Source organism: Triticum urartu, chromosome 2 (assembly GCF_003073215.2).
Source record: "Triticum urartu cultivar G1812 chromosome 2, Tu2.1, whole genome shotgun sequence".
Taxonomy (NCBI): domain Eukaryota; kingdom Viridiplantae; phylum Streptophyta; class Magnoliopsida; order Poales; family Poaceae; genus Triticum; species Triticum urartu.
In genome coordinates, this window is record NC_053023.1 from 205,312,218 (window position 1) to 205,329,019 (window position 16,802).

General features: G+C 43.1%; 1 pseudogene; it reads right to left on the reverse strand.

Moving 5' to 3' along the window:
- Positions 1-818: 818 nt before the first annotated feature.
- Positions 819-16,757, reverse strand: LOC125535761 (annotated as a pseudogene).
- Between the last annotated feature and the right edge of the window lie 45 nt (positions 16,758-16,802).

Genomic DNA, 16,802 nt, shown 5'->3' on the forward strand with positions numbered 1-16,802 from the left:
GTTCCAACAACTCTAGTTGTCATGGTTTGAGTATGGCCTCCTACTTGCAGCCTAGCTAACCCGAAGTCCGCAATCTTCGGATTCATGGCATCATCAATCAGAATGTTGTTAGCTTTCAGGTCTCGGTGGATGATCCTTACGCTCGAGTCCTCGTGAAGATACATTATGCCCTTGGCAATTCCGAGAATGATGTTGTACTCTTCATCCCAGTTTAGTGTATTTCTTCGACTAGCATCTACTACAACGTATTGTCCAAGTTTTATCAGAAGCTGCATTGATGAAAGATAACAGAGAGTATATGTTAGAGATATATTTGGGATACTTGTATTTGGTAGTCTAGGATTTGTAGTCCGTCTCCTACCTTATCTCTAGGAGAGGCGTCTTGCCCTCCAAGTCTTGTACTCAATATATACTCGCCCTCGAGGCTCAATAATACATCCATCATATTCCACCAATCCTCTCTCTCCCTTCTAACAGTAGAGAGCCATTCTATGTAGTAACTTTGCTAATGGAAACTTCAGTAATTCCTTACACTAACAGAATGTACTTTGCACTATCTAACTGTCTATGCTATGGACCTGTAGCAACTTCCTTTCCAGAAATGCTACAGTGAGTATGAATGACTAGTAAAGAAGGTATTTCCAAACAACAATACTCACTTCATGATTCCTCTGTTCTCGGCATATTTTGGTGGACAATTTTTTATCACAACCAATGGCTAATTTTTCATGAGACATGATTTTTTTCGAAAAGGGGGGACTCCCCATCCTCTACATCAGAACGATGCAGACAGCCATAAAGGAACATTAAAAGAGATTTTAGTATATGGAGATGTGAGTGGAAAGGATGCAGGGAAATACCAAAAAGGAACGCAGAAGAAGATTAAAACAGTTTTCAGTACATGGAGATGTGAGTGAAGAGGACGCAAGGAAATACCAAAGAGGAAGTTGTCGAGGCTCCCGTTCCTGATTTATTCATAAACAAGTAGCATCTCCTTCTGATGGAAGCAAAACCCCAGCAACCTAACAAGGTTCTTGTGCTGGAGTTTTGCCAACACCAGCACTTCATTGCGTATCTAATCCAGTCCATGTCCAGCACCAGCACCATCTATAAGTTTCTTCACTACTATTTCTTGTCCGTCCGGGAGGTTTCCCTCAAGAAGTAGGTTCTTTTTTCAGTAGAAGAACAGAGTGCGGCAAATAGTTTTACCCTGCATTCTCCAAATCTTTTCTATTTACCTTGTATAAAAATCCGCCTCGTGGTGGTGCTCGTAGTGAGACGGCGTGGGCGGTGGCGCAACCGCGGTGGCGCATTGGGTGGTTGTTTGGATGGTTGGCTTCGGATGGGCGGTGGTGTTTGGTGAGCGGGAGAAATCCTTGCCGGTTCGTCCGGCGCCGATGCGGTGACACCGGTGGGTGCCACCATTCCTTCTTGAAGGGCGTCGGTGGTAGCCATCCCCTACTTTCCTCCGCATATCGGGGGAAACCCTAGGACTTGCCCGGGCAGCAGCGTCGTCGGCGTCGCATACCTTCTTGGAGGTGTTGCTTGGTATGCGGCACTCGGAGCCTCGAGCTATGGTGGGGTGTTTCCAGAGGGCGCGGCGGTGGCGGGCCTTCCGCGCTTTGTCGAGCTGTCGTTTTTGGCATTATGTTTCTTCTTCTTCTTTGTCTTTGGGCTTGTTGTGTTTCGCCCCAGCGTCGAGTTGTGTACTATGTTGGCTGGTTGCTTTGGAATACAAAGCGGGGGGGAACTCTCTTTCGGTAAACCGCCTTCTCCAAGCTTATGCTTCTCTGAGAAGTTTTCGGTTGCCTCTTGCAGCGTCAGAAAATCGTAGATAGTGCACTTCCCTCTCGCCGTTTTGTTAAATGCTGTTGAACAATGCACACATGTTAGATTGGGAAGCGTTCCTACTCCTCGATGAGGAGTTGCATTTGGTTTATATTGATATGAGGCAAACAGCCATGCCTTGGCTTACAAGTTGGAGGAGACCGATCGCATGTGATCAGGACCGATCGCATGTGATCAGGTCGTTACAAGGAGATCTCCTGGATAGCTACGAGAGAGAGAGAGAGAGAGAAGATATGTTGGTTGAGATTACAAAGTAGAGATAAACATAAATTCTAACACCCTCCCTTAATATCAACTATCCTAGGTTCAGATTCCTCTTGAATTCTTCAAATGGTTTTGCTGGCAGTGCCTTGGTAAATCCATCAGCTACTTGATCTTTGGAAGGGATGAACCATATCTCAAGTTTCTTGTCTGCAACTCTTTCATGTACAAAGTGAAAGTCAATTTCAATATGTTTTGTTCTGGCATGAAATACATGATTTGCAGATAAGTATGTTGCACCCAAGTTGTCACACCAAAGACATGAGATACGATTTAACTTAACTCCTAGTTCCTCAAGTAGTGACTCTAACCAAATAGTTTCTGTAGTGGCATTTGCCAAGGATTTATACTCAGCCTCTGTACTTGAACTTGATACTGTTGTCTGCTTTCTTGCACACCAAGAAATGAGATTGGATCCAAAAAAGACTGCAAAGCCTCCAGTTGATTTTCTGTCATCACTACAACCTGCCCAATCAGCATCAGAAAATGCACTGAAAAGTGTAGAATTAGAATGTTTGAAATTAAGGCCCAAGCTCACGGTGTGTTTTACATATCTCACAATCCTCTTGTCAGCTGACCAGTGTGCAGTGGTAGGAGTATGCAAATACTGACAAACTTTGTTAACAGCAAATGAGATATCTGGACATGTAAGTGTCAAGTACTGTAATGCTCCAACAATGCTTCTGTACCTCATACTTTCTACCTCTTGAAGAGGCTCCCCTTCATAAGCTGAGAGTCTTTCTGAAGCTCATTGGCATATTTCTCTTGATTTAATACTATACCATCCTGAGTTTTCTTAACCTCAATACCTAGAAAGAAGTGTAGATCTCCTAGATCCTTCAAGGCAAACTCTGAGCTCAAGTCATGTAGAAGAGCATTAGTAGCATCTTGTGATGAACTTGCAACAATAATATCATCAACATAGATAAGCACAAAAATGACTACTCTTGCCTTGTTGTAAATGAACAATGATGTATTAGCCCTTGATGCAAAGAAGCCAAGACATCTTAACTGAGTGCTCAACCTAGAGTACCATGCTCTAGGTGCCTGTTTTAACCCATAAAGTGACTTGTCAAGCTTGCATATATAATGTGGTGTTTTCTAACTCACATACCCAGGTGGTTGTCTCATGTAAACTTCCTCTTCCAAAAAACCATGCAAAAACGCGTTCTGTACATCCAGCTGACGCAAACTCCACCCCCTGGACACATCAATAGCTAGAACAAGTCTTATTGTGGCAGCTTTCACAACAGGACTAAAGGTATCTTCATAATCTATACCATAGTGTTGTTTAAAACCCTTTGCAACCAATCATGCCTTATACCTGTCAATAGTTCCATCTGCCTTCTTTTTAACCCTGTACACCCATTTGCAATCAATAATATTTTTACCTCTCTGATCTGGCACGAGATGCCAGGTTTTATTTTTCATGAGTGCATAGTATTCTTCATCCATGGCTTTCTTCCACCTTGGATCATCATCAAGTACCTCATTCAATGTTGTTGGTTCACCTGAGATACACAACATGCCATATGGTATAGTGCAATCAGTACGCATTTCTGGATTCTTTATACCTTTCTGTAGACGTGTCATGACTCATGTAGAAGCTGCTGAATGTACACGTTGCACAGGAGAGTCGGCTGCAGAAGATCCAGTCGACCCCGCTGGCGTTGGCGCAGAAGATCCGGTGGAGTCTGGTGTGGCCCCGTCTCCACCAATCATCCTGGTGTCCATAGGATCTACAGATGCAGGGGATCCCGCCTCGCCTAGTGCATGCATGCATGGGGACAGCGACCAGAGCACAAGGGGGATGCGGCTCCACCTGCCGATGATGTGGAGGCGCGGGGCTGGCTGGATGAGGCGCAGGACCGCGGCGTGAAGCACGAGGAGGATGCGGCCCAGCCTGCTGGTGACGTGGAGGCGCGGGGCTGGCTGGTCGAGGGAGCGCGCCCACGCCTGCTGAGTCTGTGATCCGAGGACGATTACGTCCCGCGATCCGGGGCCAACGGCCGCACAGGAGTTGCTGGCGGCGCCGGATCAGCTCCGTTTTCAGTGTTGTTTTCGTCTTCTTGCGACACATGAAATATCCCTTCGTTTTGATCATTTTGAACATCATTTTGAGCACCGTTTTTGTTGCCAACCTGCACAGGGACAAGAGCAGAACTGGTTCTTGCAATATTATCAACATTTTGGTCAGTGCAATTGTCTCCCCCTTGCTCAAAATTCCGAAGATGTTCAGGAAGGAGAAGAATTTCTTTTCGAAGGAGGGCACCGGTGTTGGGATGTAGAGATGCAAACAGAAAGATGGACTCATCGAATACACCATCTCTGGATATATAGACTCTTCCTGTAGGGACATCCAAGCACTTGACTCCTTTATGCATGGGACTATATCCTAAGAACACGCATCTCTTTGAACGAAATGCAAGTTTTACGTGTATTGTAGGGCCGAAGGTTCGGCCAACATGCACAACCAAAAATGCGAAGTGATGTGTAATCTGGTGTTATACCAAGGAGTCGTGTGATGGGTGTTTCAAGTTTGATGACCTTACTAGGAAGCAAGTTGATAAGGTATGTAGCAGTTAAGAAAGCTTCATCCCAGAACTTAAGTGGCATGGATGCATTAGCTAGTAATGCAAGCCCTATATCAACAATGTGACGGTGCTTTCTTTCAGCAGATCCGTTTTGTTGGTGAGCATGACGGCAATAAACATGATGAGAAATGCCAAGTTTTTGAAAGAATGAGTTGAGTTCCTCATACTCACCTCCCCAGTCTGTTTGCGTAGCAATAATATTGGAGTTTAGTTTGCGTTCAACAAGATTTTGGAAGTTGATGAAAACTCGGAATACATCAGATCATTTCTTTAACAAGTAAATCCAAGTAAATTTACTATAGTCATCAATGAAGCTTACATAATAGGAAAATCTTCCAACGGAAGTAGGGGCTGGCCCCCATACATCTGAAAATATGAGTTGTAATGGTGCAGTGGACACACTGGTAGAGATAGGGTAAGGTAATTGATAACTTTTTGCTTGTTGACACGGATCACAAACTGACTCAACACTAGGCTCATAGGAGAGCTTATTCTTGCTAAGGACATGTCTAACAATTACTGAGGACGGATGACCCAAACGACTATGCCACTTTGCTGAAGATGGCTTGGTGACGAGATACACTTGTTTATTTGATGCTGATGCTGCTGATGATATGAGTGGGTAGAGACCTCCCACACACCATCCTCTAAGAATGATTCTCCGTGTGACCAGATCCTTAACCAAGAAAAAATAGGGATGAAACTCTATGAGAACATGATTATCATGAGTGAATCGATGAATAGAAAGAAGACTTTTTGCTGCTTCAGGAACATGTAGAATATTTTTCAGATGCAAATTTTTGATGGGGTTTTTAACAATTGAACTGCCAATATGTGTTATTGCCATACTAGAACCGCTTGTCGTGTGGATTTGATCGCCTCCGTTGTACTTCTCCCGCATCGTTAGCTGATCAAGTTCTCCTGTTATGTGATTGGTGGCTCCCGTGTCGGCATACCAGTTGGTATCCACACCGTAGGTGGCTGCATGTGTCGCCTTCTCTTCTGGTTCTCCATCTTCATAGCACCACCAGCAGAGCCGCGCCCCCTGGATGATATTTGAGGCATATTTGGCACTCAGGATTGTCGCGCTGCTGCTGATCACGCGCCTATTGCGGTTGATTTTGTCGCTGGCGCCCTCTGTAGTCGTTTCCGCCGCGAGCAGGAGAGGGCTGCCAATCTCCACGGTCGCGCCCCCTTGTGCCACGCCCACGGTAGGGTTTCCCGCGACCTTGGCCACGGCCTCTGTAGGCTGCGTTTGCCAACGTGTGGAAGCCACCAGAAGAAGCATCGTCCAACATCTCCATTCTCTGGTCGAAAGCAGAGATTTGGGCAAAGAGATCGTCGGCGGTGATCGTGTTCTTGATGGCACTGATCGCCGCGACCACAGGATCGTAGTCACGGTCCAGCCCCGCCAAGATGTAGCCCACCATCTCCGGGTCAGAAATCGGACGGCCAGCGGCTGCTAGCTCGTCGCCGAGACTCTTCATCTTGGCCATAAAGGCAGAGCTTGACATGATGCCCTTCTTGGTGTTGGTGATCGCAATCCTCAGATTTGTAATCCGAGACTGCGATTGGGAGGCAAAGATGGTTGTCACTGTTGTCCACAACTGGAAGGTGGAATCCTTCCCGATGACCCGCGCAACTATTTCTAGAGTCATGGAGTTCAGTAGATATGAGAGCACTTGTTGATCATTGACGATCCAGGCCGCATCCAGTGGGTTCGGCACCATGGTCGTGGTCTTGTCCGCCTGCGTGGCCTCCATCGTCTTGGGCGGAGCTTCGTCGTTGTTGTCCAACAAACCAGTCACCTGCGCGCCTCGCGGGGCTGGTAGGACTTGTGCCTTCCAGAGGATGAAGTTTCCTCTTGCAAGCTTCTCAGTCGGCGGTGACCCGAGGTTGAGGGCGACGGACGACGAGGAAGACATGACGACGGCGGCGGCAGTTGTGGTTTGTGGTTTGTGGCTTTGTTGTGTCTAGATGTGTAGGGAAGAGGTGGCTCTGATACCATGTTAGATTGGGAAGCATTCCTATTCGTCATGAGGAGCCGCATTTGGTTTATATTGATATGAGGCAAACAGCCATGCCTTGGTTTACAAGTTGGAGGAGACCGATCGCATGTGATCAGGTCGTTACAAGGAGATCTCCTGGATAGCTACAGGAAAGAGAGAAAATATGTTGGTTGAGATTACAAAGTAGAGATAAACATAAGTTCTAACAACACACGTAAAAGACATGAATAAATACCCTTGTAGTAAGATCCAGTGCTTTGAGCAATTGACTAGTTACTCACAGTCGTCATGCTTCTTAGCCTTTCTTCTCTTGTATCGAATGAAAGCAGAGACTGCAAGAATCAACATCAGGACAGCGAAACAAGCGACGCCTGTAGAGATCCCTGCCACTCTCCCTTTCCTCCCTGCAATGAAATCAACATCGGATACATCAAATGGAGATCTCAAGATGACTTGAAATTTGCGCGGGATAGGGAAACCGTGAACCAGAGCCGACCTGTTGGCGTCTCTGCTATAGCAATAGAAGGCACGGCTGCGGGTGCTGGCGCCGGCGGCGCCGAGAGCTTCACCATGGCACCGCCCGTGTAGAACGGGTTCACGCTGTACCTCAGGTTGCACCAAACCCCAAGAGCTCGGCCGCCGGACTTCCCGTTCTGGAACAAGAACCACGGCGCGGCTCTGATGAAGCCAGCGAGGCAGCCTCGGCACTGCGCGGCCGTCACCTCCGGCACGCACAGCGCCAGCCCATAAATCTTCAGGTAGTAGGTCGCGTCGAAGCTCCCCTCGCCCGTGGCGAAGTACTTCTTGGCGGGGTCGCCGCGCGCAACCACGGCCTGGTCAACCGTCGCGTTGACGAGCGCGAGGGCGGCGGCGTTGAACCAGGCCGCCGGGGCTGCGAGGTTCTCCACGTCCGAGGAGTAGGTACCGGCGGGTGATTCCACGCCTATGAAGTCCAGGAAGCGCTGGTCGGAGAAGCGGAGGACGCAGTCGTCCTGGTAGATGGCGACGTCCTTGTTGTTGGGGCGTCCTGGTAGATGGCGACGTCCTGGAAGCTGATACGTCTCCAACGTATCTATAATTTTTGATTGCTCCATGCTATATTATCTACTGTTTTGAATGTTTATGGGCTTTATTATACATTTTATATCATTTTTGGGACTAACCTATTAACCCAGAGCCCAGTGCCAGTTTCTGTTTTTACCCTGTTTTAGGGTTTCGAAGAAAAGGAAAATCAAACGGAGTCCAATTGACCTGAAACTTCACGGAACTCATTTTTGGAAGGAAAAAAGCCCAGAAGACTTGGAGTGCACGTCGGGGGATCTGCGAGGAGGCCACGAGGCAGGGGCGCGCCCTCCACCCTCGTGGGCCCCTCGTGGCCCCCCTGACATACTTCTTCCGCCTATATATCTCCATATACCCTAAAACATCAGGGAGCACAATAGATTGGGAGTTCCGCTGCCAGAAGCCTCCGTAGCCACCGAAAGCCAATCTAGACCCGCTTCGGCACCCTGCCGGAGGGGGAATCCTTCTCCGGTGGCCATCTTCATCATCTCGGTGCTCTCCATGACAAGGAGGGAGTAGTTCTCCCTCGGGGCAGAGGGTATGTACCAGTAGCTATGTGTTTGGTCTCTCTCTCTCTCTCGTGTTCTTGAGGTGATACGATCTTGATGTATCGCGAGCTTTGCTATTATAGTTGGATCTTATGTTTCTCCTCCCCCTCTACTCTCTTGTAATGGATTGAGTTTTCCCTTTGAAGTTATCTTATCGGATTGAGTCTTTATAGATTTGAGAACACTTGATGTATGTCTTGCCGTGCGTATCTGTGGTGACAATGGGATACCACGTGATTCACTTGATGTATGTTTTGGTGATCAACTTGTGGGTTCCGCCCATGAACCTATGCATAGGGGTTGGCACACGTTTTCGTCGTGATTCTCCGGTAGAAACTTTGGGGCACTCTTTGAGGTTCTATGTGTAGGTTGAATAGATGAATCTGAGATTGTGTGATGCATATCGTATAATCATACCCATGGATACTTGAGGTGACATTGGAGTATCTAGGTGACATTAGGGTTTTGGTTGATTTGTGTCTTAAGGTGTTATTCTAGTATGAACTCTAGGGCTGTTTGTGACACTTATAGGAATAGCCCAACGGATTGATTGGAAAGAATAACTTTGAGGTGGTTTCGTACCCTACCATAATCTCTTCGTTCGTTCTCCACTATTAGTGACTTTGGAGTGACTCTTTGTTGCATGTTGAGGGATAGTTATGTGATCCAATTATGTTAGTATTGTTGAGGGAACTTGCACTAGCGAAAGTATGAACCCTAGGCCTTGTTTCAACGCATTGCAATACCATTTACGCTCACTTTTATCATTAGTTACCTTGCTGTTTTTATAATTTCAGATTACAAATACCTTTATCTACTATCCATACACCACTTGTATCACCATCTCTTCGCCGAACTAGTGCACCTATACAATTTACCATTGTATTGGGTGTGTTGGGGACACAAGAGACTCTTTGTTATTTGGTTGCAGGGTTGCTTGAGAGAGACCATCTTCATCCTACGCCTCCCACAGATTGATAAACCTTAGGTCATCCACTTGAGGGAAATTTGCTACTGTCCTACAAACCTCTGCACTTGGAGGCCCAACAACGTCTACAAGAAGAAGGTTGTGTAGTAGACATCAAGCTCTTTTCTGGCGCCGTTGCCAGGGAGGTTAGCGCTTGAAGGTATATATTTAGATCTTGCAATCGAGTCTTTTAGTTTCTTGTTTTATCACTAGTTTAGTTTATAAAAGCAAACTATAAAAAATAGAATTGAGTTTGTCTCATACGCTTCACATTTTTAATATCTTTCGTGAGTATGATGGAAAGGATAATTGTGCTCAAGTGCTAGAAAAAGAAATCTATAAAATGTTTGGCACTAAATATTTGAATGATGAGCATGATTGCAATGTTGTTATTACGAATTCTTTGAATATCCATGATGCTAATGATGATTGCACTAGTTATGATGAAAATGTCTCCTATAAACATGTCAATTTTTGTGGAGTGCATTGGGTTTGTACGTACACACCAAATAGGGAAGATAGATATTGCAAGAGGCATAAGTACTTAGAAACTAAATTGTTGCAAGAAGAGCTAGATGAATGTGCTGAAAGATTCAATATTTCTCGTGCCCCTTGTGAACTTTGCAATGAACATGGTCATTTAAATCTCCAATGCAAATTTCTTTCATGACCGAATCGTATCCAAAAATTGTGATAATTTGATTACCTTTGAGCAACATAAAGAGCTTAGTCTTCTTTTGGGTTATGAAGAAATGAAACGTATAACTGAGGGTATTCCAAAGTTTAATCTTGATAGAGTTCTTGATTTTGATCTAGAAGAAATTTATATGTATTGTGCGGTGAATTGTATTGAAAATCCTTATATTGCCAATTACATAAATAAAAGAAAACAAATAGAGGATGAAGAGAATACTAACGAAAGGGAAGAGACTTCCCAATATCCTCCTATTATTTCTTATGATGAATCAGGTAATGAGGAGGAGCCTCCTATTCAACCAATCTCATTAATAAGGAGCTCCAAAAAGAGGATTGAACCCACACATGATGTGGTGAAGAAGAATAAGAAGAAGAAGAAGAAGAAGAAGAAAAGAAAAAGGAAGAGAGGTAAAAAGATATCTCTCCCAAATAATGCTGCTCCTATTACTATTGTGCCTCATGAAAATATAATTGTGGAAGATAATGATACTTCTTATGATCTTGAAAATCTTTTTGGCACTTACTTGGAAGAATATGATCATTGCTATACTATTGGTGTTATCTATACTATTAATGATGAGAGTGATTATGCTTATGATATGAAAAGGCCCAAGCTTGGGGATGCTATGTTTGATGAAGATGATGTTTTTGATAATATATTTGCTGTAATTAATGTTTGTCCCAAGCTTGGGGAAGCTATGATTAATGAAGATGATATTTTTAGTCTCCCAAGTTTTGATATGCAAGTTTATAGTTATGATAGCATGCCTCCTACTTATGATGATTATTGTGATGATACTTATGCTATAAAAAGTAGTGATTATATTTATAAAACTTGTCATGATTATGATTACCCCTTCTCTGAACATTACTCTTTTAATGTGGAAACAATTTATAGTATTCGAGTCTCTTATGATACTCCCACTATTATTCATGAGAAGAATTTTGCTTGTGTGGAGAGTAGTAAATTTTCTATGCTTGTAGATCATGAAAAGAATGCTTTAGGTGCTGGTTATATTGTTGAATTCATTCATGATGCTACTGAAAATTATTATGAGGGAGGAACATATGCTTGTAGGAATTGCAATATTATCAAGTTTCCTCTCTATGTGCTTAAAATTCTAAAGTTATGTTTGTTTTGCCTTCCTATGCAAGTTGATTATTGTTCCCACAAGTTGTTTGCTCACAAAATCCTTATGCATAGGAAGAGGGTTAGAATTAAATGTGCTAGTCATATTCTTCATGATGCTCTCTTTATGTTACAATTCTTATCTTTTATGTGAGCATCATTGAAATCATCATGCCTAGCTAGGGGCGTTAAACGATAGCGCTTGTTGGGAGGCAACCCAACTTTATTTTTATTACTTGTTTTTGTTCTTGTTTAGTAATAAATAATTCATCTAGCCTCTGTCTAGATGTGGTTTTAGTTGTTTAATTAGTGTTTGTGCCAAGTAGAACCTTTGGGAAGACTTGGGTGAAGTCTTTATGATCATGCTGTAAAAAACAGAAACTTTAGTGCTCACGAGAATTGCTGCCATTTTTATTTGGAGAGTGATATTTAGTTAATTATTTTTGCAGATGATTAATAGATAAATTCCTCAGGTCCAGAAATTTATTTGAGAATTTTATGAGTTCCAGAAGTATACGTTTGATCCATATTACTACAGACTGTTCTGTTTTTGACAGATTCTGTTTTTCATGTGTTGTTTACTTATTTTTGATGAATCTATGGCTAGTAAAATAGTTTATAAACCATAGAGAAGTTGGAATACAGTAGGTTTAAAACCAATATAAATAAATAATGAGTTCATTACAGTACCTTGAAGTGGTGATTTATTTTCTTATACTAATGGAGCTTACGAGTTTTCTGTTAAGTTTTGTGTTGTGAAGTTTTCAAGTTTTGGGTAAGGATTCGATGGAATATGGAATAAGGAGTGGCAAGAGCCTAAACTTGGGGATGACCAAGGAACCCCAAGGTAATATTCAAGGATAGCCAAGAACCTAAGCTTGGGGATGCCCCGGAAGGCATCCCCTCTTTCGTCTTCGTCCATCGGTAACTTTACTTGGAGCTATATTTTTATTTACCACATGATATGTGTTTTGCTTGGAGCGTCAATTTATTTTTTTAGTATTTGCTTGCTGTTATTTAGAACAATGTTTTGCATCTTTTATTTCAATAAAAGTGGCATTGATAGCCTTTACTATGCCTATGTTACAAGTATACATGTTGCTGTTTGAAAACAGAAAGTTTACCGCTGTTGCAATAATTCCCTAGAAAAGTCAGGATGTTATAAAATGTTGAAACCTTTTGAATATTAAGCTCTGATAAATTTACTACAGTGGGAATTTTATTTCATAATTTTTGGAGCTAGGTAAGTATGGATGTTGCAGCATTCTTTACAGACTATCCTGTTTAGGCAAATTGCTGTTATGTTTGCATTGTTTCCATATGTTTGCTTCTTTAATGATTCTATTTGAGGATAGGACTATTAAATATGCAGAGGCATTTAGTATGCAATGTTGAATAATAATTTTGGTGATTTTCTACAGTAGAGTATGATAAGGTTTTGCAATGGTTTATACTAACTTATCTCACGAGTCCTTGTTGAGTTTTGTGTGGATGAAGCTTTTGAGATTTAAGGAGACCGTGATATGAGAGGAATTAAGGAGACACAAAAGCTCAAGCTTGGGGATGCCGAAGGAATCCCGAGATAATATTTCAAGAAGTTTCAAGCATCTAAGCTTGGGGATGCCCCGGTTGGCATCCCACCTTTCTTCTTCAACAACTATCGGTTAGTTTTGGTTGATCCTAAGTTTTTTCTTCTTCACATGATGTTTTATATTCTTAGATATCATTTTATTTTGTTTTGCTTGCTGTTTGAATAAAGTATCAAGATCTTAAATTGTTAAATGTTAGAGAGTCTTCACATAGTTGCATAATTATTCGACTACTCATTGATCTTCACTTATATCCTTCGGAGTAGTTTGTTGTTGCTCTGGTGCTTCACTTATATCTTTTAGAGCACGGTGGTGGTTTTATTTTGAAGAAATAGATGAAATCTCATGCTTCACTTATATTATTTTGAGAGTATTTAAATAGCATGGTAATTTCCTTAAATAATCCTAATATGCTAGGCATCCAAGAATAGTAAAAACTTTCATATAGAGTATTGAATACTAAGAGAAGTTTGATGCTTGATGATTGTTTTGAGATATGGAGATGGTGATATTAGAGTCATGCTAGTTGAGTAGTTGTGAATTTGAGAAATACTTGTGTTGAAGTTTGTGATTCCCGTAGCATGCACGTATAGTGAACCGTTATGTGATGAAGTCGGAGCATGATTTATTTATTGATTGTCCTGCTTATGAGTGGCGGTCGGGGACGAGCGATGGTCTTTTCCTACCAATCTATCCCCCCTAGGAGCATGCGCGTAGTACTTTGTTTCGATAATTAATAGATTTTTGCAATAAGTATGTGAGTTCTTTATGACTAATGTTGAGTCCATGGATTATACGCACTCTCACCCTTCCACCATTGCTAGCCTCTCTAGTACCGCGCAACTTTCGCCGGTACCATAAACCCACCATATACCTTCCTCAAAACAGCCACCATACCTACCTATTATGGCATTTCTATAGCCATTTCGAGATATATTGCCATGCAACTTTCCACCGTTCCGTTTATTATGATACAGTCCATCATTGTCATATTGCTTAGCATGATCATGTAGTTGACATCGTATTCGTGGCAAAGCCATCATTCATAATTCTTTCATACATGTCACTCATGAGTCATTGCACATCCCGGTACACCGCCGGAGGCACTCATATAGAGTCATATCTTGTTCTAAGTATCGAGTTGTAATTCTTGAGTTGTAAGTAAATAAAAATGTGATGATCATCATTATTAGAGCATTGTCCCAGTGAGGAAAGGATGATGGAGACTATAATTCCCCCACAAGTCGGGATGAGACTCCGAACGAAAATAAAAAAATAAAAGAAGCCAAAGAAGCCCAAATAAAAAAAGAGAGAAAAGAGGCCATAAAAAAGAGAAGGCCCAAATAAAAAAATAAAAAATGAGAGAAAAAGAGAGAAGGGGCAATGCTACTATCCTTTTTACCACACTTGTGCTTCAAAGTAGCACCATGATCTTCATGATAGAGAGTCTCCTATGTTGTCACTTTCATATACTAGTGGAAATATTTCATTATAGAACTTGGCTTGTATATTCCAATGATGGGCTTCCTCAAAATGCCCTAGGTCTTCATGAGCAAGCAAGTTGGATGCACACCCACTAGTTTCTTTTGTTGAGCTTTCATACATTTATAGCTCTAGTGCATCCGTTGCATGGCAATCCCTACTCACTCACATTGATATCTATTGATGGGCATCTCCATAGCCCGTTGATATGCCTAGTTGATGTGAGACTATCTTCTCCTTTTTGTCTTCTCCACAACCACCACTCTATTCCACCTATAGTGCTATATCCATGGCTCATGCTCATGTATTGCGTGAAGATTGAAAAAGTTTGAGAACATCAAAAGTATGAAACAATTGCTTGGCTTGTCATCGGGGTTGTGCATGATTTAAATATTTTGTATGGTGAAGATGGAGCATAGCCAGACTATATGATTTTGTATGGATAGCTTTCCTTGGCCATGTTATTTTGAGAAGACATGATTGCTTTGTTAGTATGCTTGAAGTATTATTATTTCTATTTCAATATGAACTTTTGTCTTGAATCTTATGGATCTGAATATTCATGCCACAATTAAGAAGAATTACATTGAAATTATACCAAGTAGCACTCCGCATCAAAAATTCTATTTTTATCATTTACCTACTCGAGGACGAGCAGGAATTAAGCTTGGGGATGCTGATACATCTCCAACGTATCTATAATTTTTGATTGCTCCATGCTATATTATCTACTGTTTTGAATGTTTATGGGCTTTATTATACATTTTATATCATTTTTGGGACTAACCTATTAACCCAGAGCCCAGTGCCAGTTTCTGTTTTTACCCTGTTTTAGGGTTTCGAAGAAAAGGAAAATCAAACGGAGTCCAATTGACCTAAAACTTCACGGAACTCATTTATGGAAGGAAAGAAGCCCAGAATACTTGGAGTGCATGTCGAGGGATCTGCGAGGAGGCCACGAGGTAGGGGGCGCGCCCTCCACCCTCGTGGGCCCCTCGTGGCCCCCCTGATGTACTTCTTCCGCCTATATATCTCCATATACCCTAAAAACACCAGGGAGCACAATAGATCGGGAGTTCCGCTGCCAGAAGCCTCCGTAGCCACCGAAAGCCAATCTAGACCCGCTCCGGCACCCTGCCGGACGGGGAATCCTTCTCCGGTGGCCATCTTCATCATCCCGGTGCTCTCCATGATGAGGAGGGAGTAGTTCTCCCTCGGGGCAGAGGGTATGTACCAGTAGCTATGTGTTTGATCTCTCTCTCTCTCTCTCGTGTTCTTGAGGTGATACGATCTTGATGTATCGCGAGCTTTGCTATTATAGTTGGATCTTATGTTTCTCCTCCCCCTCTACTCTCTTGTAATGGATTGAGTTTTCCCTTTGAAGTTATCTTATCGGATTGAGTCTTTATAGATTTGAGAACACTTGATGTATGTCTTGCCGTGCGTATCTGTGGTGACAATGGGATACCACGTGATTCACTTGATGTATGTTTTGGTGATCAACTTGTGGGTTCCGCCCATGAACCTATGCATAGGGGTTGGCACACGTTTTCGTCATGATTCTCCGGTAGAAACTTTGGGGCACTCTTTGAGGTTCTATGTGTAGGTTGAATAGATGAATCTGAGATTGTGTGATGCATATCGTATAATCATACCCACGGATACTTGAGGTGACATTAGGGTTTTGGTTGATTTGTGTCTTAAGGTGTTATTCTAGTACGAACTCTAGGGCTGTTTGTGACACTTATAGGAATAGCCCAACGGATTGATTGGAAAGAATAACTTTGAGGTGGTTTAGCACCCTACCATAATCTCTTCGTCCGTTCTCCGCTATTAGTGACTTTGGAGTGACTCTTTGTTGCATGTTGAGGGATAGTTATGTGATCCAATTATGTTAGTATTGTTGAGGGAACTTGCACTAGCGAAAGTATGAACCCTAGGCCTTGTTTCAACGCATTGCAATACCATTTACGCTCACTTTTATCATTAGTTACCTTGCTGTTTTTATAATTTCAGATTACAAATACCTTTATCTACTATCCATACACCACTTGTATCACCATCTCTTCGCCGAACTAGTGCACCTATACAATTTACCATTGTATTGGGTGTGTTGGGGACACAAGAGACTCTTTGTTATTTGGTTGCAGGGTTGCTTGAGAGAGACCATCTTCATCCTACGCCTCCCATGGATTGATAAACTTTAGGTCATCCACTTGAGGGAAATTTGCTACTGTCCTACAAACCTCTGCACTTGGAGGCCCAACAATGTCTACAAGAAGAAGGTTGTGTAGTAGACATCAGAAGCCCGCCGCGACGAGTTGGTGTCGCCACGACAGAGCGTCAGCGCGGAGATGAGGTCCAGCACCACGCCCATGGTGGCCGTGGCGAAGCCGGCCGGCGAGGCCGAGACGTTGGCCGGTAGCACCGCGGCGAGCAGGTCCAGGTTGGTCTGGTAGGTGTTGTTGGCCGCGTAGGCGCCGCTGGCGCATGTCGTGGACTGCCGCTGCGTCGCCTAGGGTGCGGCCAGCGGCAGTAGCACGGCCACGAGAAGGAGGTAGCCGCCGAGCATGGTTGTCTCTGGAAGTGGCAGAAAGCACGAGTTGGCTGCACAGTC